General features: G+C 38.0%; 1 non-coding gene across 1 annotated transcript; it reads left to right on the plus strand.

The window, feature by feature from the left end:
• The first annotated feature begins 4,566 nt into the window (after positions 1-4,566).
• Trnan-auu (transfer RNA asparagine (anticodon AUU)) lies at positions 4,567-4,639 on the plus strand. The gene has a single exon. It is a non-coding gene; the product is annotated as a tRNA-Asn (tRNA).
• Positions 4,640-11,720: the final 7,081 nt, after the last annotated feature.

Below are 11,720 nucleotides of genomic sequence, written 5' to 3' on the forward strand. Positions count from 1 at the left end.
AAGACTAAGCCCACAGCTCCTGAAGCCGCAGCTCCAACTCCAGCAGCAAGTGACAAGGATCTGGCTGTAATTTTATTATCGTAACGCTTTATTGAAATCAAATTTTCTGCGTTTAATCTTATATGTACATCTATAGCTCTATATAAGTTTGACAGCCAATCCCTGGCATCCATAGTTATTGCATGCAGATTTCCATGCCTCCTGAAAAACGTCTCTTGGGGCATTCTTCCACAATGTGCGTAGTTGTTTGGTCTAGCGCGCCACATTCACAGTTTGGTGAGGGTTTGTAACCCCATTTGTGGAGGTTGTATTTACAGCAGCTGACGTCGGACCTTATTCTGTTCACTGTAACTCAGATCTTTCGTGGCTCGTCTAGACCGGGTGGTTATTTTGTTGGATTGATCTCGATACTGTTGGAAAACTGAGTTTGTGTGCAGTACGAGTTCCAGTTTTCCATCCATTCCAGGTTAACGTAGAAGCATACTGGGCCCTGGATTTGGGGGTGACCAGATAGGTCTACGAGATTTGAGGCGTGCGTTAGGGAGGCTACCCAGTGTTTTTTTTTTTGTTTTTTTTATGTAGCTAACCAGAGTCCTCTCCTCCTACATGGTTGAGAGGATGAACCTCAAGAAGCTTGTCGTCGCAGTATTCCTCGACACAGAAGGCATTCGACAAGGTCTGGCATGAGGGCCTGCAAGCCAAAGCTCTCAACGTCATCGGCCCCACGTCGAGTCATACACGTTGTCAACTCCTTCCTCACCAACCGACGCTTTCAAGTTGACCTCGCGAGAGTCCCACAAGAAAGCTATCTATCGCCATCTTGTTATGCCTGGTACACCGATGATATCTCGGTGGTTGGCCGCGTCAAGCTGGGTCTGTTCGCAGATGACGCAGCGTACTACACGTCATCCATCACACCAACCCACGCCTCACTAAAGATCCAGCGCTAGCTTGATGTCCTACCTGAGTGGCTGAACGGAGGTTCTAGGTGAACGTCACCAAGACGCAGACACTACTCACGAGAACAGCCCATGCGAGCAACTACTAGGCGAGGAGATATAGGGGCAACACATGGCAAAATACCTAGGGGTCACACAGGGGCATCACAACGGAGCAACACACGGAGGAGTTATTGAGACGGGCTATAACTGCGCGTACCCTGCTTCGTCTACTGCTCCACAGCAGCCATCCCCCATACGCACAAAGCTGGGAATCTATAAGACTTACTTGCCAGGACTCTCCTGCTAGGAGACACTGAGCCTCCAAGCGATTGTTAGAGCGCCGCGAAAAAGGTCCAGAAATGGCCACCTCAAACCCCCCGGAAAGGGAAGTAAAAAAAATGAAGTTGGTTTTTACTATAATTCGAAACTGAATTACGAAAATAAGATCCGTCCGCGTCCATCCGATTCGGTTTTAATTCAGTCCAAAACTAAATAAAAACAGTGAGCGTTTTACAGGAAACAGTGAATCATTTGACGTCCGCACGTTGCTGTCGCGGACTCTGGTTGGTCAACGCGTGTCACGCGTTTGCATGGGCGCCGTCAGGATTACTTTCAGGGAGGTGCATTATAAATGGAATAGAAGAATCGATGCACTCATTTATTTTTCTTGTGTTAAATAGTTCCGAGTTATGCTATCAAAATCATTGCAGACTCTGTATCTCTTACAAACTCTAATGCTGGTGCAGACGCAGACGCATAAAAAACATGTATTTTTTTTATATTTCTTTCCTGCCAGGGGGGTGCAAGTGCACCCCCTTGCACCCCGCTGCCGGCGCCTATGCGCGTTTGTTTTCCTCCTCGCACCTCATCCAGTGTATCTTTATTATCAAATTGCCCAACGACCACGTAGCAATATTCATAATGACCAGACAATGTGATAAATAATGAAGTTCAGATAATAATTTATCATTTGGCCCAATATAGCTTGCCATTATTCATAATGCCCGGGCATTATATATAATGCCCACATTAATCACTTGGTCCATGACATATACACAGAAAACAACACCCATGACTCAGGAACAAATATCTGTATTCATCAGCATCACACAAATAAAGTGTGTCTGTGTGGTGTCTGTTCGTTATGGTTGACTGGTAGAGCTAGAAAATGCCATGTGTACATTGGTGTATATATATATATATATATATATATATATATATATATATATATATATATATATATATTTTGGAGATCCAACAGCTGTGACATTAACATAGAAAAATATAGTAGATACAGGAAGCCAATTATAGGAACTCGCAGCTCACAGGTAGTGTAGTCACAGGCACTTTATGCAATAAAGTTTAAATAAATAAATAAATGCCCTTACCGGGATTCGAACCCCGGACCATCGGCTTCATAGGCAGTGGTCAAAATTTGTGTAAACTATACCAATATACGAAATTGTTCAGTGACTGTATCGGCATGTTAGCAAGGTAAGGTAGACCGCATGAAGGTATCAATGCGTGGGCGACGCGACGCTTGCAAAATCGCAAGTAATCGTTCTAGATTCGCCGGATGCGACGCGATGGCTTGCCTAACTAAACAACTTGCTAAAGCAGCCGGCATAACAGACATAAATTGTCATTGTCAGGTTTGATATATTTTAATATGTATTCATTCAATTGTTTTGAATATCTATTTACCGCGCCAGCGTTTAGAGCTGGCACCTGTAGACATGAGTCTGGCGCGTCGAATGATAAATCCCTATGTGAGTTCCCCCAAATCGACAAAAACAATAAATATTACTTTGCTAAGCCGCGAGAAGATAACGTGCTAGTCAATCAGTGCTAACCCGTTATACTTACTTGCGTATTTTATTAATGTTCCCCCAAGTCGCTTTTGGAGAGGAAATATGTTTTTCCGTATTTTTATCAATACCTAAATGTTGCATTTCTAAAAAAATAAATGTGATATGCTTCCAAAAACATGTCTACAAATAGGTGAGGGGTGCAAATTCACATAGCCATACCTCACCTAAGTGAGGAAACAAGATGGATAAATAGAGATGATTGTGACCATTAATATAGGTATTCTACGTATTCTGCAGCGGTATTATACGGGATAAAAACGGGACACGATACTTTAATACGGTGACAAGGCAGTCCCGTATATACGGGACGTACGACAACCCAAAGCATGCACCTTAAGACACCGTGTCAATTGATTTGTATTCACTACGAAAAGGAATAAATAGTAGATTATTCACCTAGGGCATAAACCGAGCCATTTCATCCGAGGCAATTTTTCGGTCCGAGCGTAGCCATAATATGGCTTCTTCGGTTACCATGTACTAACCAGTCACACTTTGTATCATAATTGGTCGATTAAATCCTAGGGTGTGACATCCATAATTATTAACTGCATTACTATTAATAATTATAGCATTTACAACATTTAATTCACTTAAATATCCAAGTCAAGGCGTCTATCATTTGCTGTACTGTGCACCAGAATACGTTTATGATGGTCGAAGTTGTCGACGTGACACTGCGATAATGTAATAGTATGTCTCTTTCATTCGCAGGGAGTTAAAAAGTGACAGTTGCTCTATCACGTGAATTACAGTGTCCATCATACGCCCGGTATATTAGTGTGTTGTAATGTCGCACCAATTTTTAAACCGCAACAAACTACCTAATTTTCAAAACGTCGTATAGATTTCTGCGCTGTTATGTAATGTGTACGTTATTACATATATACTAAAGTTGCTTATGCGACGTATGGTTGAGTGAGATATGAGGTGTTGTAAATAATCAGTGGGTATGCAATTTGCGTTTTATTGGCTTAAATTAACACTGTTATGTATAGGTAAAACGTTAGTTATGTTATAGTGTTCTTGCGTGTTTGCATGATAGATTGCAATACCTATTATGCAAGTGTTATCTAATTGTTTCTAAACTTTCATTGGTGATAGATAGTTCTAGCATATATATATATAAGCATGTAAAAATTCGGTCAATCAATCTTACCATACGTAAACAAGAGAGTCCCCGGCAAGCTCGGCCGATTTCACCTTCTCACATAAACGGAGTTTCGTTTGCATTTTAAAACTACGTGTTGGATTGTAATGAAACTTTGCACAAACAATGATAAATTCTAGTCCTGTAATTAGTTTACACATATAACTCCAGTTCATAAAATAAACGAAATAGAGTAATAACAAGTTATGTATGAAAATCTTAAATTCGCTGTTAAACTTCGCACTTTAAAAAACACTTTTGAAAAATAAGTTGCTGTTACTTATTTTTCAAAAGTGTTATAAGAAAAATGGATTAGGTTAGGTTAGAACTGCGGCCCTTAGAGAAAAGAAATTCTACTAGAAAATTGGGTTAGGTTAGATAATATACGATTAGAATAAATTTAAAAGTGGAAAAATTACTGCCTTGGGTGAGACTTGAAAATAATAATAATAATAATTTAGTATGGGTAGCACATCGTTACTGGTGAATTTTCAATATAACGTGGAACTCCGGTAGCCGTTTAAGAAGTGTAACTTTCTGACGGTAGATGTCGCTAGGGTCCCCTAGACCCATATGGTGGAAAAATTTGCTGCCTAGGGATGAGGTCTTGGTGGCTCAGATGGCAGAGCGCTGGAGTATTGATCCAGAGGCCGTGAGTTCAAGTCTCACCCAAAACAGTAATTTTTCCACTTTTAAATTTATTCTAAGCTTAATGGCATCGTTCGCAGACGTTTCTGCTTGTTAAAAATTAATTTAATATACGATTATTTACATTCATAAGTAATATATTTATTTTTACAAAGCGTTTTTCAATAAGTAATTGTCAATAAAAAGACACGTCAAGATTGTTTTTTTTTTCTAACGCTAAAAAACAAACTACCAGCGGGGGTTTTATACGAATAAAAATGGCTGTCTGGTTAGTCTTTCGATATACTCGTGGGCTATGCTATGAGTAACATGAGCATGATCTTGTAATAACGCGCCGAAACTTAACCTTGCGGCGTTATCTCAACTAGATTACTTTTATTTGGTCTAATGTTGACAATGATAAACCATAGTACCATATCGTAACACGGAAGAACATTGTCGCAGTAACGTGTTAAATATATCAATTTAAAGCGCGCGGTCGTTTCTTTTTTATACTACGCCTGATAGTAAACAGTCTCCGTAGCCTATGTACGCCTTCAACTCCAGAGTTACATGCGTTGCCGACCCCAACACTCCGCACCCTCGTTGAGCTGTTCTGTTTTATGCGATAGAAACAGCGTTGAACGCATACAATCACGGAATGTAGGGAAAATGATTAAGATAGTTTACTATTCAAGTAGGCATATTACAATGCGCTTATGAACGTCAAATAAAGCTACACCGGCTTTAACCCTACACCTCTGACCCGAGATTTAAATCCCTCCTCAATTGGAGGTGGGTGTCCCAATATGGGGCCGGCAAGAAATATATATATATAATGTCAAATTGACAATGCCAGCATTTACAAAAGCAAAAATAACGTTTTCGACATCGATACAGCAGCCATTACTGCCTTTTGAGATTATAAAAACTGGTTCACTTAAAATAAATATCGTTTTTTAAACTTCCACATTTTAAGATAAGAAAAAGCAGGTGTTTGTTTCGCGAAAACATTTGTATTTTAAGTAAATTGGTGTGTTGATACTGCGGCCATGTTTTTGAGGTAGAATACCGCTTTTATCGTATTTTTATTGAGATATCAAATTTTACTTTTTGCTACTTACATACGAATATCGAATTCATGGTGTAAAATGTTTTTGTTAAGTAGATATTGATCAGTTTAGAGTCTAGTACAGTCGCCATCAGATATATCGGAGCAGACAAGGTGCTCACAAATATCTGAACACGCCTCTATTTTCAAGGCGCTAGAGTGCGTGTTCAGATATTTTTGAGCACCTCGTCGGCCATTCCGATATATCTGATGGCGACTGTAGATAACCAGTGGCTCTGTGAGCTGTATACCTGCCTCGCGATTTGCTTAAAAAAAAAATGTTTACTTCGTTGAGTCATAACATAAGCACAGCGAACTTACAAATGACCAATTTTCAGTACTTCGAACTTTTTCTAAAAACGAAACGAAAAAATATATATATCACCATACCTACTAAACCTGCGGCTGTAACACTGTCGCAATTTTATCACTTGTCACTATGCCTGTCACATTCGCACTTACATACTTGTTAGAACGTGACAGGCATAGTGGCAGGCTGCTGCTTACAAAATTTCACGAAAATCGATCAGTTGAGAATCGCGACCTGTAGGGCTAAGACGGTCGGCTCTTTATAATTTGTCACCATGCCTGTCACGTTCTAACAAGTATATAAGTGCGAAAGTGACGGGCATGGTGACAAACGATAAAATTGGAACCATGCTGCCACTGCTGTAGAGGAAAACATCCGGACATAATAATTTTTTTTTAGGGTTCCTCCTCTACACGTAAAGTGGGGATGATTTTTTTTTTTCATTCAACCCTACAGTGTGGGATATCGTTTGAAAGGTCTTTCAAAACTAATAGGGGTCTTCAACAAACATTTTTTGATAAAGTAAATATATTCGGAGACAATCGCTCCGAAAGAAAAAAAATGTGTCCCCCCCCCCCCTCTAACTTTTGAACCATAGGTCAAAAAATATGAAAAAACCCCTTCATAGTAAAAAGACGTACTATCCACAGTTTATCCTTTGGTTAATAATCTACTATACTTTACGCTCCGTTTAGCTTACTGTGACGGAAGAGTAACTACGGAACCCTACTCTGAGCATGGCCCGATATGCTCTCGGCCGATTTTTATTAAGCATATAAGAAACTTTACGTGTCTTTTTCTGGAAAATTATTGACAAACGCTTTTTAAAAATTTGTTCATATTACTTATGAAAGCAAAAAATAATCGTATATGATTTATAATTGTTAAATTTAAATATTTACTGTGACTTTTTTTCAAGTATTTTTTGATTTACACGTCATGATGATCGCCTAACTTTTTTATACTAGTCGGTGGCAAACAAGTGGCCCGCCTGATGGTAAGCAGTCTCCGTAGTCTATGGACAACTGCAACTCCAGAGGAGTTATATACGCGTTGCCTATCTTAACACCGCACCGTTGAGCTCTAGCAACCTTACTTCTTTCTAATGCTAAAAAAACGAACTATAGTGCCTTAAACACAACTCAGTTATTAATAGATACAAAATACTAAATATTTATTTATACACACGCATTTAAAAAGTTATTAGTTTTGTCCGAAAAGTAGCAAAACAGAAAACAGGTCACTCTGACCTTTTGCCCTCATCACAAATCCGGTAGTTTGAGCATAAATCTTCCACAGCAGCTTAGATCACTATCTATCTCCATTCAAGGCCCGTTGCGCTTCTACCGATGATATATTACAGCTTTGACACCTTGCGAACTTAGTGTGCACTATGCACACCTACGCGGTGGGAACTGGGTAGCAATGGCCTCAAAATTTTCGAAAATTTTTGGACACTTTTATGAGAAAATTCTCATGCAAGTTTCGATTTAGGAAGTTGTTCAGTACCCCTAGTGTAAATATTTTCGACAGCGAAACGTGACGTACGCGTTTGCGTTAAGTGTCATTTTGTATGAGATTTTTGACTTTCCAAAACGTCCCGCTTGGCGCGCTGTTCAAAAACCCATACAAAATGAGACTTGACGCAAACGCGTACGTCACGTTTCGCTATCGACTAAATTTACACTAGGGGTACAGTACCCCTAGTGTAAATAAATTCGTTTTTGAAACGTGACGTACGCGTTTGCGTTTCGCGTTCGTCCCGTTATGATGTCGATTAAATTTACACTAGGGGTACAGATTAGGGATTATTATTCAATTTCAACTGTTTCATTGGAAGTTTACGTCACTCATTGGCGCCAATTTCAAGTGTCATACACAGACGTAGAAGTTTTTGTGGCATAATAAAGTGATTGACAAAATCAAATATCGACATGTCTATTATCGATGTTAGCTTAGCGTACACATACACAACACGTACGTTATCGTTTTTGATAACACCCTTATATTTTGACACTGTATTCTATCGTTTACGTTTTTATTTTTAAATGCTTAATATATATAATAAAGAAATTATGGTCAGATTTCTAATTGATTTGCATTCTTGAAATTTTCCGGTAAATTACAGTAAAGTAGAATTTACCACAAAAATGCAGAAAAAATCCGAGAACATTTCATGGGAACCATGGGCGTAGACGTGGGTAGGTACAGGCAGCCCCCCCCCCTCCCTTATATAGAGCTCCAATTGTACATACGATGTATGCTCCTCTGCGACGTCTGCCCCACCCTAGGCCACTGGCAATGTCAACTTGCCCCCCCCCCCCCTCCTAGTTCACTGGCTGGCTACGCCCTTGATGTGAAAGTTGCAATTTTTAAAAATTCTCTGATGGCACATCTTAACTTTCTAGGACCCTCGTATGTTTTCCCTATAGAAAAGACGAATCTGAACATATAATTGTGATTTTTTTAATGCTATGTTACCGGATAATATTCATAAATCACTAGTAACACTAACAATATACCTTACTAATGATATCAATAGATAATGCACTACAATAGGGCATTGTCCTGAAGTGGTGACTCTTTAGTAGCACCCAACTAACATGACAGCGTCAAAATAGCCTACATATCACTGTTATAATGCTCTCATTTGAGAATTAAGAGTGTTAAGAATACCTGTAGTAGGTTGGTAGAGGACTCTATACCACCCTTATAACCACGAATCAGGCCCCACTTTTTACAGGTAAAGGTGTCAGGAAGCCTATACAACAGTGTTACTTAAGGGTTAGAAGTACTTAGAAGGGAGTTAATTCACCCTCAGCTATTACTTTAGCCGGTTCTACGTTCTCATAGAATCATTAGCTAACACAATAGGTGTGAGACAACCCTCAGTTAAGAATTTTAAACTTGTTAAACCTATAAGAGAGAGTGGGTTTACGATTTAACGCGTACTAGATATCTAAAACATTCTCAATTAAATATGTGACCGCTTTTTGAGAACTCTTTTTGTACTGTTTTTATGTATTAGCTTCAAAGAAATCCAAAACGATCAAACTTATAAAATAAATGATACAAAGAAAATAAAACTTATCACAGCAACATTTAATGGCGATCTGCTCGCAAGTTTTTATTAGGAAGAAGAAGTTTTATCGTGTGAAAAGTGAAAAAGTGCTGCGCCTGCGATTTTACGGTAAGTGTATACCATGTTTTCCATCTTAATTTTAACGCGCTCCGGATTAATTAAAGATTTAAAGTAAAACTTATGCTTAATAAAATAGACGCCTTAAAGTTTTATCAGCAACTTGTTCTTTTTGTCGGCCATTGGCAAGTAAAGTTACGTGGCATCGATAGAATGATAAAATAAAAATTATTAATGGAGTATTTTGTACATAAATATTGATCAAACAAGTACATTTTTAGGTTACTTTACTAAAACAATGGCGAACTTGCTATTACAGCTTTAGCTCTCCCTTAACGCATCATTTACACTTTTTGAGATACAGCATCTTTAGTCGAGAGTATTGTGCAGTCTTTAGTATACATAAGAGTGTAATAATAGACTCAAACAAAGCGTTTAACTATATAGAAGACAATACAATAGTGTGTAATCTTTTCATTTTAATGTAACTAATTAAAGCTCGGTAAAATATTTTCTTTAGGTTTGTTATAATATTATAAAATATGCTTTTAATAACTTATTCGCGTAATTTATATTAAAATTGACATGTATCCCTTTGGATTCCTTGAGTTCTTATACTGTGTTAACTCACATCATTACCTTTAGAATGTCATTAAAATGCACTTACTTAACACAATGTGCATTCGTAAAATCAACGTTACAGCTTAAACCTGCAAAAATGAGATGATCCAAACTTTTGGCATCTTCTTTAATTTTCGTATTACTACACTCTTGACAAACTCTGTTCATTACACCATTGCCTGTAGAAAGCCTTCAAAAAGGTACTCGGCTAACACAATGAGCATAAGCAAAACTTACGTTAAAGCTTGAAACTTCATAAGAGAGTTATGCAACGCTTTTAGTATCTGGTGTTACGACACACTTGACTAACTCTTTTATGCAACCCATGCCTGCAGCTTAAAGTTATCACAACACCTAAAGATATATAAGATACTTCACAGTAACCATTAAGTAACAATAAACATCAGTAAGTGTCAGCGGGCGCTGTTGTAAAGATTTAAGTGTTACAAACAGGTTAAAGCTATAAAGCTTGACTCCAGTAGCTGTAATTAACACTATTATTACTCTCAATTCTGCATAACATCATCCATTGTAGCTCTAGAACCACTGTTGGAGTGGAATTTATTTCTTAACTCCTCTATAACGTTCCAAGCTATAACTGAGATTATTATAACGCCGTTCAAAAGATTAAAGTTTTAAAGAAGCCTGTAACTGACGGTATAATGTTTGTTGGGCATGAAATGACGTAAGAATGTCACATTTGGATGTAAGTTACAACGGGCAGAAACAAACATGTGTCACCTCTGGAGTCGCAAACGTCTATAGGCTATGATAACTACTTTACGTCAGTATTTATTTACCACCAAATTGAAACAACTAAGCCAAATACAAATAATACAGACTGTTTATTTAGTCATCTGCAATAATTTACGGGGTGAATATATAGGTCATACTGATTAACTTTTACTATGGGACCAACCCAGAAATCGTGAAAAAAAAATGGCTGCATACATTTTGGCTGTCTGATCTTGACATTTTCAATGGGGGAGTAAACTTATTTTCGCGATTTCGGAGTTGATCTCATAGTAAAAGTGGCTCAGTATGACCTATATATTCGCCCTGTAAATTATTGCAGGCGACTAAATAACCACCCTGTATAATTGACGTAGCTTACTTACCTATTTATTATTTTAGCCAATTATATTGCCTCGAATGCAGGAAACCGTTAATTTTAAAATTGATAAGAATGCAGAGTTCATTTACAAACGATTGCGATAAACAACAAAGGTTTGAGATACTTCCTGTATTTATTTATTCTTTGCTTTGCTTAAAAAAATCAATTTGACTTATAAATTGTTAATTATAAACAGGACCGACCGGGTAATGATAAGGATCAGTACCGAATTTTTAGTCATATATTTGCTTTTTTTTTCGAGAAGGATTATTTCTGCCCTATATATTAAAAACACGGGCATATTTTTGCTTACAGGGTGGCTCCATCCCTTGCATCATATTTGACGTGTATTTTTTGCAATTTTTTTTTTTGTTTTTTTATTGTGTTTTTTGTATACAGTACACAGCCGAGATTTGAACCCACGGCTTTGACTACATATGAAAGCTTAATAAACCCTATAATAATCCATACAACATACATATTAACTCAGATATATTACTTCATCAAAAAAAAAAAAACACCAAACTCTCAAAAATCATACCTCTATCCCGTTAAAACATAAAATGGCATTCCAATTTTAAACACTATAAACACAATCACTAAAATCACCTGAAACTAGCACTTGTTTATCACTGATAAGGTATCGCGCGCAGAGCGCAGACGTTCCGTGGATGTGAGGTGTACGTTACGTACTGTACTAACCCGCGGAGAGTTGATTTCGAGTGTTGCGTTATTAGGATGGGGTCTGGGGCGAAGCGGGAGCGAACAGCGGACGCCGCAGTGGTATGGGTAGTTTTAATCACTAAAAAGGGCAACAAATCGGTTGATTTCAGAGG

Source organism: Cydia pomonella, chromosome 20 (genome assembly GCF_033807575.1).
Source record: "Cydia pomonella isolate Wapato2018A chromosome 20, ilCydPomo1, whole genome shotgun sequence".
Taxonomy (NCBI): Eukaryota; Metazoa; Arthropoda; class Insecta; order Lepidoptera; family Tortricidae; genus Cydia; species Cydia pomonella.